This window comes from Rattus rattus, chromosome 5 (genome assembly GCF_011064425.1).
Source record: "Rattus rattus isolate New Zealand chromosome 5, Rrattus_CSIRO_v1, whole genome shotgun sequence".
Taxonomy (NCBI): domain Eukaryota; kingdom Metazoa; phylum Chordata; class Mammalia; order Rodentia; family Muridae; genus Rattus; species Rattus rattus.
In genome coordinates, this window is record NC_046158.1 from 137,908,735 (window position 1) to 137,929,757 (window position 21,023).

Here is a 21,023-nt window from a genome sequence, read left to right on the forward strand (position 1 = left end):
CTGAGCAGGACAAGGACAGTTAATTCCTCTGGTGTTATCTGCTGGGCACAGGCGCTGGTTGCATAGCAACCCAGATTGCTCTCTGTCTCCAGTGCTAGGGAAAAAAAATCAGTATTTTTTTTCCAAGTCTCCATCAATGAATGAGCAGAAGATGGGCCTGGGGCAGCCCAGCCACCCGGCCCTCACAGCCATTTTGCAGGAAGCAACCTTCTCACCCCCAATACACTGATAACCCTCTATGACATCCCTACTCTTTAAGTCTTCACCTCCTCGCCTCCCACTTGCCAGGCTCGGGGCAGGAAAGGTCCTCTGTCTTCTGGTGGAGTGATGGACGTTGAGTGTTCAGGAAGGCAGGACAGCCTGGGGTCAGGATGGCAGGGTAGCCTCAGCCAGCTGGGGAACAGAACAGAATTCCCCACTCTGGATATATAGTGTGCTTGCCCAGGATGCACAAGGCTCTGGGTTTGGTCCCCGGCACTGCACAGACTGGATGGGAGGGCACCCATGCCTGCAATCGCAGCCCTTGGGAGGTGGGGGCAGTTAGAAAGTCAAGCACCTCGCTTCATTGCTAGTTTGAGGCCAGCATGAGCTTCACAAGACCCTATCTTTTAAAAAAATATTATTATTATTATTATATTTTAAAATAATGATTATTGTTTTTTGCTTGGTTGGTTTTGGTCTTTTGAGGCAGCAGTTCTCTGTGTATCCCTGGCTGTCCTGGAACTCACTCTGTAGGTCAGGCTGACCTTGAACTCAGAGAGACCTGCCTGTTTCTGCTTGCCCCTCCCACTTGCCCAAGTGCTAGGATTAAAGGAGCACAGTAGGGCTACAACGAGAAAATGTCTTAAAACAGCAGCAGCAGCAGCAGCAGCAACAACAACAACAATAAATTCTTGAACACTTTGGGTACCTGGCTGTAAATCCTCCTTTTTCCTGGACAGGCTCTGAGAGTTGATCCCGGAGGAAGGAAGCTAGGCTGTCCTTTCCTCCAGACCCTTTCTGATGTAGCATAAATATAAATCTGTGAAAGTATAATTTACATAATTTATAAGATAAACATAATTTTATATTTACATATAATATAAATGTATATGTGCATTTATATTTATGTTAATTATATCATATGTTAATAATATGTAAAATTGGGGTTGGGGATTTAGCTCAGTGGTAGGGCGCTTGCCTAGCAAGCACAAGGCCCTGGGTTCGGTCCCCAGCTCCGAAAAAAAGAAAAAAGAAAAAGAAAAAGAAAAAAAAAATAATATGTAAAATTATGTTGTGTTAGTAAATTTTAAAGTGTTCAGTCTCTGTAGAGACTGTCAAAAGTTGCCAATGCTGACTGTATTTCAAGCCGTCATGGTGGGGGTATTGGGAAAAGTTTTCAGGTAGCAATAATCGCTCCTCGGATAAACCTCATTGGCCTTGATGCTGCCACTGCACAAAGCTTAGTAATTATCAAATTGTAAAAATATATATATAAATATAAATTAGCCTCACCTGATGCTAATCTCTGTCCCTGTCTCTTTCTCGAGGGCTCTTGATCATGGCTACGGCGCCTGTCACAAGGACATACTTGTGGTCAATTCCTTTCCTTATGAGCCCATGTTGTGAACGAGAGTCGCATTAACCACTCCAGTGGCTCAGCCCAGCCTGAATTCTGAGATGCATGCGGTCAATTGCCAGCGTGTGTGTGATAAGTGGCCTCCCCCTGTGGCCGTGCGTATGGACTACAGGACACAGGTGGTGAGCAGGTGTCTTGGCGGTGCCCCTGACCCTCAGCCTAGCCTCAGTCTGCTGAACTATCTTCCTCCTCCACCTCCTCTTCCTCCTTCCTCTTTTGAGACAGGGTTTCTCAGGATATCCCTCCCTGGCTATCCTGGAATTCACTTTGTAGACCAGGCTAGCCTTGAACTCAGAGATCTGCCTGCCTCTGCCTTCCCGGTGCTGGGATTAAAGGTGTGCATCATCCCACACCCATTGGAGACTCGCTTCTGAAGTGTTCTACCATGAAGCCCTCTCTTCCAGCCAGCGGCACGCACACTCTATTGTCTTGATCCATAACCTCTCAGCCTTCCCTACCTGTTGCCTAATCGCATAATTGTCTGCTCCTCCAGGACAAGGATGGGACCATGGACACTGTAGCAGGATATGCCAGGCACCGCGTCCAGTGTCAGCACCGTTCTGTACTGATCCAGACGACACTTGCGGCAGGCCAAGCATCTTCCTGAGGCCTTTATGGACAGACACTACGCATGTTGTTTTTCACTTTCCTTTGGTTGTCTGAGACAGCTCTGACTATGTAGCCCAGGATGGCTTTGACTCACTATGTAGCCAGGGTCGCCATGAATGTGTGATCTTCCTCCCTCAGCCTCAGGCTCTGTGTCCTGGCATGGATACATCATCCCCATTTTACAGACAAGGAAACTGAGACACAGGCACACACAGACACAGACACACACACAGACACAGACACACACACAGACACACACACACACAGACACAGACACACAGACACACACACACACAGACACACACACACACAGACACACACACACACACAGACACACACACAGACACACACACACACAGACACACACACACAGACACACACACAGACACACACACACACACACACACACACACACACACAGACACACAGACACACAGACACACAGACACACAGACACAGACACACACACAGACACACACACAGACACAGACACACACACAGACACAGACACACACACACACACACACACACACACAGACACACACACACACACACACACACACACAGAGCCTGTGCTATTTTAATTGTCCTGAGGAAGGAAAAAGCAGAGCTGTCCCGGAGCATCTTCACTTCAGGGCTCTGGTTTTGCCTGGAGGAGATGAGCCTTGTGAAGGAGAAGGAGTTGTTTCTTTCTGGGGAGCCAGTGTGCGGCGTCCATGCCAGGCCTAGGGCTCTCCAGGGAGCGGGCCTATCCCTGCTCAGCTCCGGCCCTCCCTTAAGCACTACAAATTAGCATCATAATTGCCTTTTAACTATGCGCAGAAAAAAGAGCGCTGGCCTGTCTTTTCTCCCTCTCACCCGTGCCTAGAGAGCTGCACCCTGCTGGGGAAAACCTCACACACTGCCTTGCACGCTGTGGGCAATGGGTTGTGGGTCTTTCTGGAGAAAGGGGAGGAGCGTGCCGGTGATTGGCCAGGCCAGGGTCCGAGCTCTGCCCTCCAGGACTCCTCTCGCTCTAATGTGCCAGCTCTCACATTTACCGTTCCCTATTGGACACTCATAACTGTGTTAGCAGATGGAAACTAAAGAAGTCTCAGGGCTGAATTTGCACCACTTTCTCCTTGTAATTCGAAGATCTCACTAGGAGGCAATGAGAGAACATGGCGGCAGATGATAAGATTTCTCTCTGGGCATCTACAGGTTGTTATGACTGTTCTTTTTTTTTTTTTTAAGATTTATTTATTTATTATATATAAATACACTGTAGCTGTCTTCAGATATACCAGAAGAGGGCAACGGATCTCATTACAGATGGTTGTGAGCCACCATGTGGTCGCTGGAAATTGAACTCAGAACCTCTGGAAGAGCAGTCAGTGCTCTTAACCACTAAGCCATCTCTCCAGCCCTGTTAAGACTGTTCTTAAGGGATGGGTGTGTACAGGACTTTGTCTGTCTAGAGGGGCAAACTATATCTTATCTAGGTGGGTGGTTTATCTCCTTATCAATTGATTGTTAGTTTATTATGTGGGTGAATTGCGGGTTGAGAATTTAACATGTAAATCTGATTTTTGGGTTACAGTTTGTTGAGTCTTGATTTTACCGGGTGGCTGGAACAGAGAGCTCGTGGCTAGCAGAGAGCCATGGGGAGAGATGCTAATCTGAGATGAATTAGCGCTAGTTCCAATGGCCGGTTGGAGCTGGAACTAGAGACCACCAGGGTACACGAAGGCGGGCGGGAACTGGTTCCACAGCTTTGTCATTTTTACCACGATAGATTTATACAGTCTTGGGAATCGAACCCAGGGCTTCAGTCAACTGAAGCCACCTCCCCGTCACTACTCCACGTGTGTTAAGTACTTACTCTTTGCGGCAAAGTAGAACAATGAGGTCCGCGATGCTATCATTTGCTCCCTTTCCCAGCGGAGACATCGAGGTTAGGCTAAGCAACTTCCCTGAGGCCACCCAGCTGTTCCAGGCACAGCTGGCATCCAAACTCGCACACTGTCTTTCCTTTCTGCTTCCACTGCACCAACGACATCAGGAGGCCAGGGCGGCCAGGGCGGCCAGGGGAACCCAGATGGCTGTTTCCTGTGTCGAGGGGCAGCTGCCAAGCGTGGCTTGGATCGGCTGTGGCTATCTGCCTCTGAGGGGTGAGGGGGACAGCATCCTGGAGCATCGGCAGTCCAGCCTAGGCTTGAAGCATCTCCATCTCCTGTCACTGGGCATCCTGTCCTCAGTCACACACATATTTATTTCTCCTAATCGCTCTTCCTTGCTGTGATAAAGTCATTTTTTATAGCGCCGACTACGTGCATTTCATTTGAATTAAGCCTTACTGGCCTGTCAGTTTGTGTCGGAGAATCAGACAGATAAAAGAAGACACATTTCAACAGTCTCTTCCTTTTAACTGCTTGCGCTCCGGGATGCTTTTGTAGTAGTCTCACTGGGATGTGTGCAGTCTGTGTACAAACTTCAAGAACTCGGGGACATCAGGAAGACCAACGAGAGCCTGCGGGAAGGGTTTGGGTCTCACTTCGACACACGGTGTTAGATACTGACACACGGTGTTAGATACCACACCCAGCCTCTGGGGAGTGATACCCCGGGGAAGGCAGAGGGTGTGCTTCCACGCAGAAGGGTTCTGAAACATATGAGTCAAGCTCAAGGCTCTCAGCTCCTGCCCCACAGAAAGCAACAGCAAAGAAACACTGTCAGGCTTCGGGGACTTCAGCCCTCCCTCTGAGGGAAGACAGTGGGAGCTGTGGGTGTCTTTACTGGAAGCGCTTTCATCTTGGGCTCAGTCACCACGGAGGGCCAGGCCCAGGCTCATCAGAGAAGCACAAGGTTTGGTGTAGGGTGGACAGGGTGAGCAAGGTTAGGCACCACTGCCAGCTCCTGACCTCTCTGGGCAGCCTTGCTGTCTGCAGTTGGGTAGGGCCCTCCAGGGTTACAGGCTCTGTGAATCGTCTCCTGTGCTAGTGTGGCTTTTTAATGGATCACCTTCCTGAGGTTGGCTTCTCAGGGATGCAGCTGCCTCTGAGATATTCATAACCCTGTAGGTAACCCCTCACCCGCCACATACTCCCATAGGTAACCCCCTAAAACTTATTGGTCCTTTAAGCTAGATTTAATGTGATAATTTGTTTACACTGTTGTTGACACCCTCTCCCCAGGAAAAGTCACACAACACTGGGTCTCCAGAGTGCTGGGATCACAGGTGTGTGCTGTCTCCCCCAGCTCTGGGTGGATGTTTGTGGTCTCTGTACGTGTGTGTGCTGTCAGGTATGTGTATTTTATCTGCCCTGAAAAACTATGGGGCATTGTAATCAAAATTACCAGCTCTGAAGCCAGAACTCCTGGGTTCTAAATCACACCGCTGTCGCGGGGAAGCCTCAGTGTTTTCATCTGTAGAATGGGAATGCAGCCTCAGTGTTTTCATCTGTAGAATGGGAATGCAGCCTCGGTGTTTTCATGTGTAGACTGGGGATGCTGAGAGAAGCGCACATCACTGCACCTGCTCAGCTCAGCGTCGCATCCCAGAGGTGGCAATTACGTAAATATTTATTGCTCCAGCCCTTCATTCTGTGGGATAATAACCAGGTATCCGGTGCCCTGCTTACCTCTGCCAGAGTCACATGGACCGCTTACCAACTGCCATGACTCCCGACAGCCCTTTTGCTGTGTCATTTGTTTTCATTCTTTCTAGAAGGTTCTTCTCAGTGCTGCCTACCTACGAACACCTGCTCCTCTTCTAGGCTCCTTGCTTTCATCACTTCATTAAATCCATACTCGTGATCTGACCCTCCGGCCCCACGTGATCTGGCAGCTGATTGCAGTTGGACGGGTTATCCATGCAAGTCCAGGAGAGGAACTTCCTGAGAATACAGACTCATGAGGAATAAATAACAAGGCGTTCTCTCTCTCTCTCTCTCTCTCTCTCTCTCTCTCTCTCTCTCTCTCTCTGTATCTGCATGTGAATACAGGTGCCTGTGAAATAGGGTATCAGATTTCCTGGAGCTGTTTATAATCCACCCAACCTGGGATCTGAGCTCCAGTCCTCTGCAAAAGTACTATATTCTCTCAATCGCTGAGCCATCTCTTAAGCCCCACATAGCAGTGGACAGTTAGCAGAAGCTCGCTATGCTCTGGAGTATACAGAACTCACCCCCCTGCCCCCAACTGCTGGCAAAGCCAGTGGCTCACGGTTTGTAATAATCCAGACTATGGTTGAAAGAAGCGAGGAACCACCCCTAAACCTTCAACTAAAAACCTGACATCTTCTGGGAACTCCACAGCCATTGCAACCATGATCTCCCAGCAACTGTGGGTGACTTGCCCTGGGTCTGCACAAGAGTGGGCCCGTCAGCAGCAAAGCACAGATGGAAGGAGAGTTTAGGGGGCCCTTGCCCACCTTGCTGAACTGTTGTCTACTGATAGATTCAGGGAGAGGAAGAGGCACTGCCTTTGTTGTGTGATTTCCTGAAGGTGCAACGGAGAATGCTGATCCAATGGTCACAAAGATGGCGCTGGTTATACTAAATGGGTCACAAAACAAAACTGAAAGTCCTCAATCTGGGAAAGGGATTGGTGGTGAGCAATAAGAATTGATAAGCGTGGGAGGAGATTAAATAGAGTAACCGGAATGTATTATGTGTGAAATCATCAAAGAGCTAACATTAATGGTGTTTGTTTGCGGGAGTCATTGGACTGCCCTGTGAGCTGTCCATGGTGCTGATCCTGCACTCCAGTGCCTCCTGCCTAGGGCCGCACACGCAATCCCTAGGCTCTGTCTCTGTACTGGCATGTGAAAAGGACCAGCCTTCCCGTGGGATCAGTGCTCCACAGCGACTGCTGAAGCCGAAGTAGAATGCTTGCTTCTCCATCTTCTCCTTCCACCCTCCCTTTCAGGAACCACCTGACCACTCTAATAAAAATCCAGCTTTATGTAAATACCCTGTTCTCCAAGTAATAAATGCCATTAGCTAAGCCAGTCTGAGCAACCGCAGGCTTTTAAACATCCATTTGAAGAACTCTGAAAGCTCTCTCGAGGCTCTTGCCTGTAATTCACTAAGGGGGAGTTGGTAATAACTGTGTTAACTGGCCAGGCCCGGCAATTCACAGGAGGTGTGTCTGTTTGCATGTTGTGTTGGTGGAGGGGGCTTTCGGGGAGAAGATGCCTCCTTCCATGCTGATCGGTTACTTAGTTTTAAGAGTCCCCCTGGGGGCTCACAGTCCTTTGATGAGCCACTAATGAAAGAGCAGATCTGACAATTAATTTCCCTGGAGTTATTATTTGTTGTTTTGGCAACAATTCTCTGAAAAGCCTTAATATTCACCTGGCCTCCCAGTGGTTGAAGAGAGCCATGGGTTGGGGGAAGGAAGGGCCGTTCAACAGTTTGTTCAACAGTTATGGTCCAGACACCAACTTTGCCCCTGTACAACTTTGCAACATACGTTCTGTCTTCAGGGGTCCCAAGGCCAGTGGGAGGCAGAGTGGAAGGAAAGGGGCTGCAGCTAAGCACCATGAGACCTACTGTGGTGTGGAGATCTATGGGAGCCAAGGGTAGCAGTGATATAGACTAAAGGAGCCCCAGCTCTCCTGGGAAGGAGTCCTTGTGACCTAGATAAAAGGAATGTTCTAGAAAGTAGGACCGACACTTTCAAAGACTTTGAAGTAAAGATCATCCCGAAAGGCCTGTGGTGAGATGCTGGGTTGTTGAAACTTCTCATTTGCTGCAGATGTGCCCACAAAGGGCCAGGCAGCCATTTTGGAAACCAGCTGGAGACTGTCTAGGAAAGTCGGAGGTGTGCAAGCCCTCTGACAGAAGCTGTGCTTCTCTCTAGGGGCAGAAAACACATTAAGGGACATGTACACAGCAGGAGACGTTACATGAAATGACCAAAGTCCCTGACACAGGCGGGATGACACACTGTGGTCATGGCAAAGCAGTGGGAACATGGAGCACATGACACATCAACATGACAGGTCTTCCTCATGGCAACACCAACAAACTCGAGTGACACAAGCTGAACTGTATCCAGTACCAGGCAAGTAAGACTGAAATATTATTAAGAATGTAGCTCGGTGGTATAGCAATTGCCTAGCATGTGCAAGGCCCTGCATGCAAACTTGCTGCAAATCAATCAATCAATCAATCAATCAATTAATCAAATATTGCTTGAGAATGTACACAGGGGCAGCAGACTCTAAAAGGAAGTGAGGGAATTCTTGACTTCAGAAGCCAGAATGTGACTTTTTCTGGAGAGATAAAGAGGACATAGGAGAGGAGGATCCCATGGGCAGACCCAGAAGAGGGTCTAGTCACTGACCTAAGTTTATAGTTGTGGTGGTGTTTAGCATTATTGGATGAACTGTGTACAATTAAATTTTTGAACTTTTCTGTATTTGTGAAATATTTCTTGCGTAAGGAACGGGAGCTAGAGCAACGACTCCATGTACACAGGCTGTTGTTCTTCAAGACCCACATTCATGGGGTCCATGCATGGAGCTTCACAACTAACATGTCACAGGGATCCAACATCCTCTTCTGGTTTCTGCAGTCACAAGACATGAAGGTGGTGCATAGTTCTGCATGCTGGCAAAACATCTACACATATAAAATGGTAAAAATACTGAAAGCACACACACTCGTGAGACCTGAAGTCTTTCAGATTCCTCTTAAACCATCTCCGTGAGATATGCATGGCTTAGCCTCCAGACAGTCTCAGACAGACCCAAGAATTTCACAGACTGAGGAAGGAGCCAGCTGACGCTCAGTGAGCCCCTGAAGAGCTATGGCATTGCCCTGGCTTTTGACCTGCAAGTCTCTGGAACAGGTTAGGTCCTAAATGTGCAATGTGATCATGGAACCAAACTACAGGGTCCTGTCTCTCCTGACAGGGTCTACAGGAGTACACTGGAACACTAATTACTGTCCACCACTGTGAACCAGTGCCTGACAGAACAACTGACGAGAAGAAGGCTTTAGTTTTGCTTATGATTTCAGAGGGTTCAGTTCATCATAGAGGGAGAGCATGGTGGAGCATCCTAGCTCCTGTCATGATTGGCCAAGAAGGAGAGAAAGGGAACAGAGGTCATCTCTTGGCATTCTCCTTCACCCATCTTTACTCTGCCCATGTCTTCAATCTATGGGATGGTGCCACTCACACTGAGGGCAGATTTACCCCATCGGGGAATCTAAAGACACTCATGTGACAAATCAGTAAGTGCTTCTTAATAATCACCTAGGCAATTCTAAATCTGACCATGCTAACAGTGGCAATTAACTACCACAACCAGGATGGGCATTTGCCATGAAGCTCTGTTTCTGGGTGACTCAGGATCTTTGACACAAGTAAGCTTGAGTCAGACCTGGGGAAGGACATGAACGTCACCGGGAGGAAGAGCTCAGAGGAACTAAGTGGTTACTTGAATCCAGGCCTTATGCTTTTTGGCTGTTGATAAGCTATATATAGTTTATTTATAAGAGTTATTTGCTCTTCTGGAACAAGTGACCCAATGTAGTCATAAATATAGATCGCAGTGTCGTGTCCTGTCCCCTCATGGCCTTGTCTTACAAAGCAACCCAAATCAGGACTAGAGGCATGGCTCAGAGGTTAAGAGAGCTTGGTACACAATTATGAGGACCAAAGTTCAGATCCCAGAGCCCACACAAGCCAGGCATCCCATAAAATATATCAGTATATATTCTTCATGCCAAACTGCTCCAACCCCACATACATATAAACACAGCCCAGGGCTTATTTATTTTTAAATGGCATCACATTGTCTTAGTTAGGGTTATGATTACTGTAATGAAACACCGTGACCAAAAGCAATGGGGAGGAAAGGGTTTATGTCACTCACAGTTCCATAGAACAGTTCACCACCAAAAGCAGTGAAGGCAGGAAGTTACCGAGGGCAGGAACCTGGAGGCAGCAGCTGATGCAGAAGCAATGGAGGGGTGTTGCTTACTTGATTGCTCCTCATGGTTTGCTCAGCCCGCTTTCTTCTAGAACCTAGCACCACCAGCCTAGGGATGGTCCCATCCACAGTGGGCTGGGTCCTCCTCCATCAATCACTAATGCAAAAAAATGTCTTACAGGCTTGCCTGCAGTCCGATCTTATGGAAGCCCTTCTCTCAGATGACTTTAGCTTGTGTCAAGTTGACATAAAATTAGCCAGAGCATACATTATACTAATTTCTCTTTGATTTGATATTTCTATGTTCCTACCTACCATGGACATGATTTGCGATTAACTTTTCTGAGTAATCAATTTCTTTGCTCAAGAGCTGTGGAATATCCCTGGGTTTGGGTGTAGAAGAATTTACTCGGCCAGTTCCTGCTTATTGACTCTTGGGTAATTTCCAGTTCCCGCCAGCCCAGTCAATGTTCAGTAGATGTCCACTGCCCATGCCCATGACTCCTGAAGCCTTTCTTTCTGCAGAATAGATACCCAAAGCTGTCTTGCTAAGTGAAAGAATTCACATTTCGATTTTAACGAACCCTGACAGATTGCTCTCTCCAAGATTACAGTCATTCACACGTTTACTATAGACACAGGAGAGTCTTATTTATCTACAACCTTTCAACACGGGGTGTTATCAGTTCTTGGGGAGTCCCCCACACCCTCTCGCTTGCCTGATATAATATCACCAGCAAGTGATCAAAGAAGGAAAATATGCAGGAACAAAAATACCAGACGAAGCCAAAACTATTATTGGTTTTTAAATTCACACCCAGCCACTGTGGTGGTTATCTTTTCCTGTATCTACGTATTGTTATATTTTCTTCTCCAGGAGCGATAACTCGTTTCTTTTCTGTCTTTCTGTCAAATGATTTCTCGTTACATTACTGGTTTGCTGGAGGGTTTTGTTTTTTACATGTTTAGATAATGAGCCCAGGGCTGAGGACATGCTCAGTTGGCAGAATGCTTGCCTAGTGGTCATGAAGCCCTGGATCCACTCCCCAATACAACACACACACACACACACACACACACACACACACACACACACACCACAGTATTACTGCGAACACCTGTGGCTCCGTCACTGGTAGATGGAAACAGGGTGGTTGGCACTGTGAGATCACCTTCTGGTGTATAGTGAGTTCCAAGCCAGCCTGGGTTGGAGATTCTGCCTCAAAACAAACAACCGCCATCATTAATCTGTCACCTAGTGTACTATCTCTGATTTTTATTGACAGGACAGTGAGTTTCCTGTAGACACCAGAATGTAAGTGTCAAAGCTGGAGAGAGTCCTGCTCCTGGGTCCCCTGCATAGGGTTATGTCTAGACCCATACCCTAGCTCAGAGCCTTAAGGTCTCTTGCCTGGGAGGCTTTAAAGCAGACTTTCTCCGAGTATCATCTAAAGACTTCCTTCATCAAATCCCTAGGTACTTCACTGAAATCCAAGCTCCACGTCTGGGGACGTGGCTCAGTCGGTAAAGAGTGGGATAAGCAACTTGAGGATCTTAGTTTGGATCCTACTACTGTGCCATGTCCACCATAGCAGTGCAATGCCTGTAACCCCAGCCCTCGGGGATGGGGATGGGAGCAGAGTTTGCTGGTCACCCAGTCTAGTTGAATCGGTGAGATCCAATATATATAAAGTGCATTGACTATGATGTGGTCCGGGTATTTCAACAGAGGCTGCCTCACACTGGAGAAACTGAGAATCTGTGGTTGTTCAGTCTGGGAAGTTGGATGTCTCACAGCTTCAACCTGGCCTTGAAGGACAGGCAGATTCCTGGAGAGCTGCTGGTCTTCAGTTCATGTTGGAATCCCAAGAAACAGTGTCTAACATTGGTAAAGGAGTGTGTGGTGGTTTGACTAGGAATAGACTGACGTGTTTGAATGCTTGGCCCGTAGAGAGTGGTATGGCCTTGCTGGGTTAGCTGTAGCCTTGTTGGAGTAAGCGTGACACTGTGGGGATGGGCTTGGAGGTTTCATTTGCTCAAACTAGGCCCACCGTGGAACACGGTCTCCTGCTGCTGCCTGTGGATCCAGATGTAGAACTCTCAGCTCCTTCTCGAGCACCGCATCTGCCTGCACGTAGCCATGCCTCCTGCCATGACGATAATGGACTGAGCCTCTGGAACCGTAAGCCAGACCCAGCTAAATGTTTTCCTTTATAAGAGTTGCTGTGGCCATGGTGTCTCTTCACAGCAATAAGCCCCAGGTAGGACTGGATGCCACCAAAGCTAGAGAGATGAACTTGCCAGAGAGGGCAGGCGGGCAACACTGAGGTTTCTTCCTTGAGCCCTTGTCTATGGTCTGCTCCCAAACGGTGTGGTTTCTTTTAAGCCATATTTAAGGTGGTTCTTCCAACTCGAATAATCTAATTAAGAAAATCCCTCACAGGAATGCTCAGCGGCTTGGATTCTAGTTGTCTTTTAGATACAGTCGAGCCGTCAACCAAGGTTAGCCATCACACTTAACATCTTCCTCTGTCTCCACACACAGCCACACATACACACACACACACACACACACACACACACACACGCACACACACACACGCACACACACACGCACACACGCACACACGCACGCACACACACGCACGCACACACACACACACACACACACACCCCTTCCATCCCCCAACACTCCCCACATACACCACGTCCATGTTCTGTGGCCATATGCCAGCCACCGAGTTTGAATCTCTAGAAGCGGACTCAAGGAGCCTGCATTTGAAGTGAGATTTTGAAGAACTTTTTCTTACATGTACTCATGCTAGACTAGGACCCACTCCAGGTCCTTGGATAGAAGCAAAGGGAACTGACTGGGAAGACAGATTCAAAAAGGACATGGTGAGTCCCACCTCCTCTCTATCACCCCGACTCCACCCTTCCCCATCACCTCCGCCCCCACCTCTTCACTCCCATCCTGCACCCTATCACCCCATCCCCCTCCACCTCTGTTATCCTCTCCTTCCCTTATAACCCTATCCACCATCACCGCCTTATCACCCCATCTTCCACTCCTCCATCACCTCATCTCCCACATCCTCCTCTATCACCCCCATCTCCACCCTCTCCACCCCTGTTCCTACCCCCACCTCCGTCACTCCTCACTGACCCCACTATCCCCTGCATCAGCAGCAGCCAAAGAAGAGCCCTAAAGGCTGACGCTTCAGAACAGAGCTGTCACCGGGGACCTTTCGGCCTAACACCTCCCTTAAGCCGTACTCGGGTTTTTGTTGCAATAGGAGTGAATCTAATATATCACTTTCCTTGCCGGTATAAAGGCGTAAATGTCAACTTCCTGTCCTCTTTTTGGTGAAGATGTGAGAAAGCACTTAGCCCAGCACCCATTTCAATCAACAAAGCAGCCGGGAGGATCACGGGGCAGCAGACACGCCGCCTCCTCCTATCTGAGCTTTAGGTAGATTTCGAAATTGCACTTTTAATTAAAATTGGCATTTGTGAAGCTTGGATTGTAGCGAGCCGTTTTGCTGGGGAATTGCAGACTGCGAGGCAAACAGTCTAAGACAAAGGCTTAAGAGTGTAAAGAGAAAGCGTGTGTATGAACAGGGGCGCCTGTTTAAATAATGAAGTGGAGAAAAGATAATGTAAAAATGCTTTTCCGTTTGGTTAGAGTCCCACGGAGACTCCTGTAATTGCGGTTGCACTGTCCGAAGCACTGACTGTTGGGTGAGAGGCTCTCTTGATCGAATCCACCCCTCTCAGAGGCAAATGCCTCCAGGGCCTTGGCTTCCTTCACAGGTTCATTTCTGCCCAAGGAGAAACACCCTGGCAGGTGCTATGCTAGGACATTAAAGCTAATGGTTCTTTCCATGCGCAATGCCTGTCCCTCCTTTTTGGTTCGTTTCAGCTTTTTGGGGGGACAGTTTTAGCTCAGGCTAACCTTGAGCTGGCAATCACATCTGCCTCTAGAACACTGCAATGGCAGGCGCATCTGACACTCGGACAACTCTGGGAGGATGCTCTGAACACTTAAAGGACATCAGCCTCAAACCGTTGATCGTTTTGTGAACCCCAAACCATTGATTTTTGTAGTGAATCTCAGAGTTGATCTTGGAAGGTGGGAGATTTTGGTGAACTTGAATTATGGGGGACTAATTTCTTAATTCATGGAAGACAGTGACAAGTAGGAGTATTTAAAATACTCTCTCTCTCTCTCTCTCTCTCTCTCTCTCTCTCTCTCTCTGAAATAATGGGGATTGGACTTGAAGCCTTATGCTGAGCAGGCTCTCTACCACTGAGTCACTTCCCAGCCCCAGTAAAACCTACTAGCACTGCACACTGTATGGATTAGATCAAACAACACTTCCCTGACTCAAACCCACTTGCAAAAGAATTGAAGTTTCCAGTTGACAGTGAACTCAAGAATTTCACTATGGCGGTTCAACTATGCTTGGCCCGTGGGAAGTGGCACTATTAGAAGGCGTGGCCTTGTTGGAGTAGGTGTGTCACTGTATGGGTAGGTTTTGAGGTCTTCTATGCTCGAGCTCCACCCAGTGAAGAAGAGAGTTCCCTCCCGGCTGCCTACAGAAGACAGTCCTCTCCTGGCTGCCTTTGGATCCAGATGTAGAGCTCTTGGTGCTTCCGGTACCATGTCTGCTTGCACCCTGTCATGCCTGGTGATAATGGCCTAAGCCTCTTAAGTCTAAGCCAGCCTCAATTAAACACTTTCCTTCGTAAGAGTTGGCTTGGTCATGGTGTCTCTTCACAACAATAAGACAATAAGACACAACTAAGGCTCACGTGACTCACTATTAGAAGAATGCACAGCCCAAGGTTTCATTGGTAAAGGCCCAGTTCCCCTGGCAAGGAAGTAACAGAGACTTAGTTTCATGATCACTTTCCTACCAATAATTGTTTTTCTTTTTTGCTGTGCTGAGAGTGGAACCAAGGGCCTGGTTGATTCTAGGCAAATGGTCTCCATTGAGCTATGACAGCAGACTCAGGACAAGGTTGACCAAATACTGAAGACTACGAATGATGGTTTCACAAGTGTGATGAGGGAGGCAGTCTGGTCATAGACTGGGGGAAGGTGTGATTCCCAAACCCACCGAGTATTTGTTGGGCCCCTAGAAACTATACAGCTCCTAAGATAGTACCAGGCTCGAAGTATTCCAGGATGTCCTTCAACTCACTGTGTAGCTGAGGGTGGTCTCGAACTCCTGTCTCCTGCTCCTAAGTTCTGCTGTGCACAGCCATACTTAGTTCATACAGCGGTGGGTTTGAACCCAGGACTCTGTGTATGCTCGTCAACTACTCTACCACTAAGCCACATCCCCAGTCTGGGAAACAGCATCACTTCTGATGCTTAGTCAGCTCAACCATGAAATGGGAGTGCTGAAAGGACTGTGGCTAAAAGGCTGTTATAGGGGATGGAGAGATGGCTGGTCTTCTAGAGGATCCTGGTTTTATATTTAGCATCCATGTGGCAATGCACAGTTGTCTGTAACTCCACCTCTCGGATATCCAACGCCTTCTTCTGACCTCATTGGGCATCACACACACACACACACACACACACACACACACACACACACAGTGCACATGCATACACACAGATAAAATGCCTTTATACATAAACCAAATCGAATAAATCTAAAAGACTGTTCTTTAAAGAGGTTGCTATTGGGCTGACTGGGGTATCACAGGCAATGCATTTGGTATGGTTCTTGACACGCATTCCCTTCCTTGGGGTGAGTTCCTATCAGTGCTATTATTACCCATGATGTTCAGAGCAGGGCCCTCCTGCATGTTCACCACCTCCGTGGTGGGATACTTGAAGATGTTCCTTCTGGGAAGCAGCTGGTGAGGCCGTGCTGTCTCTTTCAAGAGAAGCAAGTTCCCCCGCCCCACCCCCATCACAGACCATTCAAATATTCCCAGAGCCTGAGTTTCATCTCAGTGCATGGCTTTCAGGAAGGGGTTTGAGCAAGAGGATAAAGATGAAGAGATTGAGGCTCCCAGCTTGAGAGTTCATTGATTCCTCCCTCCCCGGGGGCTGACACCAGCAGCTGGGGAAGCCCACCCTTAGCTCTCTTCATTATCTGCATTTTCTGCCTCGCTGGTTCATCTGAGGAAGCGAATGTCTGACACAGACCTGGCCTTATTGGCCTCTGACACTTGGAAGGAGATGAAGCTACTGACTTCACTGCCCAACCAGAAGGTTTCCAGACTCCCAAGATGGGGAGCCCGTGTCTCCATAGCTGGGCTTGTCTGGGGACTCCTTTCCATCAAAGCATGCGGTCTGAGCCCAGAACCTCCTAATGGTGTCCTTTTGAGGATTAGCCTTGTCCTCTCTGGCTGCACTAATATGTTTACTCTCTGAGTTTTGAACAAAGGAGTCTATTCAATACTAATGCACAAGGCCAGGGAACACGGCTTGGATTTTGCTCGCACAGCACGGCGATGAACTGCCTAGTGAGAAACTTTCGACTCCGGGGGCAAGCTCCCCATGTCTGAGGCGGGATGGTTGGCTTTGGTTGTAGAGCCTTTGCTGGTTGTCTCCAAGGCCTTGGGTTTGATGCTGAGCACTGGAGAAAAGGGAATAAAATAAAACTGCATGCGATCTTACACGTTTTAGGATTTATTCATTTTATTTTTTTGAAGATTTATTTATTTATTACATATAAGTACACTATGGCTGTCTTCAGACACATCAGATCTCATTACAGATGGTTGTGAGCCACCATGTGGTTGCTGGGATTTGAACTCAGGACCTCTGGAAGAGCAGTCAGTACTCTTAACCGCTGAGCTATCTCTCCAGCCCAAGATCTATTTTTATTTTATGTGTCTGAGTGTTTTGCATGCATATGCATCTGTGCACCACATGCATGTGGTTCTCAAGGAGGCAATATTCCTTGAAACTGGACTTACAGACAGTTGTGTGCTGGGACTCAAACCCCAGTCCCCTGGAAGGGCAGCCAGTGCTCTTAACTGCTTAATCTTTCCGGCTGATGCATACAGTTTGTTTGTTTGTTTGTTTGTTTTTAAATGAGGCATTGCCTTGAACTTCTGCTGAGGATTGATGGGGTGCTCCCTGTCTGCAGAGAATTTTCCAGACCCTGAACAGGTAGAGCTCAGCTATATCAATCCTATCCTCAGAATAGTGGGGTGGGTGTTACTTGGCAGCCCTATTTTGTGAGTGAGGAAACTGAAGGACACCTCCATTGACTCATTCAAAGTGACATGCGTCTTTTTTCCAACTGACCATTGGTCCCTGAGGAAAGCCATCCACTGCTACGGCTTACAGTATTGTCTATAGATGGGAGAAGGCCTGAGCTTTTCTCACCTCCAGGTTCGCTCCAGGTTCAGAGAAGACTCGGCCTCAAAGGAACAAGGTGGAGAGTGGTGGAGCGGGACACCCAACGTCTTCCACCAGCCTCTGTGCCAAGTATGGGCGCCTGCTACCCCCATGTGCGTATACATCATACATGTAAGTGCATACACCCAAATAAAATCCCCTATGTAGTGTCTGCTCACAGGGTTCTGTCAGCCCCTCCTCTCTCCCCTCTGGACCACTGTGACACCCACGAAACCACACAAACCGTTCCCGCTCCTGAAGAGAGGCTGGGCCCCAGTCAAGAAGTAAGCCACTGGCTGGCTGGGTTCGGGGCGAAGAGGGCTCATTAGAGAGCACTGTGGGAGCATTACTTCTTCCTTCCGAAGTGATACCTTCCCTTTAATTCCTGTGGCTCAGGGATGAAAGTCCCTGAGGATTCAGTGTATGTGGAGTAACAGCGATGATCTCTGATACCCCGGCCCCCAGGAGTTAGGATATGGCCACTCTCACTTAGCTTCCTCCTACCCACCTGCCTGGGGCCCAGTGTTGGGGTGGAAAACAAGCTCAGGCGATGGAGGGAGGCTATAAAGTGACAAAGGCCTTCCACTTTCTGAGGCTGGAGACTGTGCAGCCTGCAGCCAAGGGAGATTTTTCCCAGGACCATGGCAGGTTCACAGCCCTCTGGGGTCATCTTGACACTTTCCTGCCTAACTATCCTTACCTTGGAATAGCCAGGTTTATATGGAAGGCCCCTCGATAACCAAGGTAGACCCATTCTCTCCAATCTAAGTCTTCCCTGCTCCTTGGGAATCCGCTACAGCTTCACGGTGGACCTCGGTCAGCCTTTAAACAGCACCTCCTCTACCACACCATGCACTGGAGGACTGCAGCTCAGGGAACCCCCAGAGCTTTGTAAATCAAGAAACAGAGACCTCTACTCTGTTTTAACAAGCAGGGTTGAGTTGGCGAGAGAACTCTACATCAGAGTTCAAAAAGAGGGATGGAGAGATGGCTCAGGATGTAAAAGCACTCGCTGGGCAGACACGAGGACCAGAGTTTGCATCTCGGCAGTCATTTGACAAGCTGGGTTTGGTCCATGTATGCCTGTAACTCCAGCCCTGAGGGAGACAGGGCCAGGAAGATTGCTGTGGTTAGCAGGCTGCCAGTTTAGTTGAAAATGTGCGGTGGTTTGAATGTAATTGGCCCCCACTGTCCCATAGGGAGTGGCACTATTAGGAGGCAAGTCTTGTTTGAGTAGGTGTGGCCTTGTTGGAGGAAGTGTGACACTGGGGAGGTGAGCTTTGAGATCTGAGATATACTCAAGTCTGGTCAGAGTAGCACAGTCCCCTCCTGCTGCCTAAGGATCATGGGACTCCTCCAGCACCGTGTCTGCCCCGCATGCTGCCATGCTTCCTGCCATTGATGTAATGGACTACACCTTTAAAAGTGTAAGCTGGTTCCAATTCAATGTTTTCCTTATAAGAGCTGCCCTGGTCTTCACAGCAGTGGAACCTTAAGTAAGTCAGTGAGTTTCACTGTCTTGTTCAGTTCAGTGAGAGATCCAAGATAAGGTGGGGAGTGATACAGAAAGGCACCTGACACCTTGTTCTGGGCTCTGAGTACACATACACTCATGGACATTCATCACACATGCATTCACACACATGTACACAGGCATACATACGCACACATGCATGCAAACACATGCACACTCATGGGCACTCGACACACATGCTTCTGTGCTCTAATACATACACACGTACATGCACACACACATACACGCAAATTAAAGACATCATACAGTCAAAATAGATCATAGACAAGCAGTGGGTCGAGGTGGGGGGTGAGCAGGAAACTACTACCTCTAAAGGTCAAAGACACTGCTACCATGTGATGTCCATCGTGAGATGTTAAGTACTCCCCGTTCTTGTTTCTCTATTTATGAGAGCTTTGGCAGCATTTACCTCACAAGTGATGGGCTAAACGAATGGAGGAATACAACAAACAAACACTTTATCCTGGGTCAGGGCAGAGTAATCACTTGCTTTTCCATCGTTACCGCTTACAGTTCCTTTGCTAGCTGCTAAGTGAGGCAGGCGCCTTAGGGACAATCTCCTACACCAGTACATTGCCAAGCTGGCCTTTCCTTATTTCAGCTAAACCTTCACAGTGCGAGCATTCCCAGAGGTGTGCCTGCCTTCCGTCTTCACGATTACAAGCAATCCCAAATGTTTTCCCATCCACCATGTTAGCCTTGTGAATGTGAACTCCTTGACCTTGAGTTACGCACGCTCCACAGTGTCCTTTAGGTGTGACCTTAACGGTCATACTTTTTGTTCATGGAAGAGGAGTTATTTTGGAAACTGTTCTGTTCTTGCCCACTGCAGCTAATAAACCTTTCTCTACGCTTTTTTATAAACCTTTTCTGCCATTCTTTTACTTCTCGGAGAGCTATTTTTGACCTTTCATTCAAGGTGTGGATCTGTTGTATTCAGTTATACCCTTTTGAGTCTACAACCACTGGGCAAGCTGAACGTAGAGACTCAGAAATGTCTCACCCCACTGGGCTTTGGAGGATACTCCTCCTCCCTCCCCTCACCACACCGTCCCCCTCAGCTCCTTCCCCCTCTTCTCTTTTCCTTTTCCCCTCCAGCTCTTGCGCTCTCTCTCCATTCATTCCCTTCTTGGAAAAGCCTCGCAGAGCGCTGTCCTTGGTTCTGACCTATAGTTCCCTCAGTTGTAGGAGACAACAGTGTACAGTGGAGAGGCATGGAATGCCAAGGTGCTGAGTGTTAAACTCGGGAACATTTCGGAAACCTAGTTCTCTGCCTTTCATGCGGCCAGAGCAGCCACAGTGCCCCAGCAGACAATGGCCTGGATCAGAGAGGCCAGCTGGTCACTGCCCCTCCCCCAGACACTGACTTCAGAGCTTCAGCGTCCAGACAGTGCCTTATCTAGGTGCCTCTGGGAAAGCTGTGGGTTCAGTGACCACCCCATAGGGACCAGGACGGGAAACCCAAGCAGAATACGAAGACTTGAGATAAGACCATGAACAGGGTCCCTTTGGCGCTCAGGTGCTGTTTCATCAAACATCAACAACCCCGCAGCCCTGGCAATGACAGGCAGGACTGATAACGTACCATGTGATCAGCAGACTTGGAGGACAGACTGTCACTGGCTCCCAGAGATAAGGGAACAAAGAGCAGCCCCTCTACCTAGGGAGAAAAGAGCAGCAGAAGTTAAGCTGGTCTTTGACCCCAGATAGCTGTCAGGACCCCAACCTTCCCGAGGTTCCCCAGAGCTGCCTCCTGCCACCCTGGGGCCCTTCAACCAATTACAGAGCCAAATCTTCTAGCCTCTATTTTTAGGGATTAATCATGTTATCTTTAGACACAGGTGTTAATGAATGACAGCAGACAAGAGGTTCCCTCCCCACGTCTCTGCCTCACAGAGCCTGCCCAAGGAATAGGGTGGTGTGAACAGCATTAACTAAGGGGTCTATTCAAGCTATGGACTGAGCC

General features: G+C 48.4%; 1 non-coding gene across 1 annotated transcript; it reads right to left on the reverse strand.

Moving 5' to 3' along the window:
• Positions 1 to 1,301: 1,301 nt before the first annotated feature.
• LOC116902652 lies at positions 1,302 to 1,443 on the reverse strand. Its single transcript, XR_004388217.1, has one exon. It is a non-coding gene; the product is annotated as a U4 spliceosomal RNA (small nuclear RNA).
• Between the last annotated feature and the right edge of the window lie 19,580 nt (positions 1,444 to 21,023).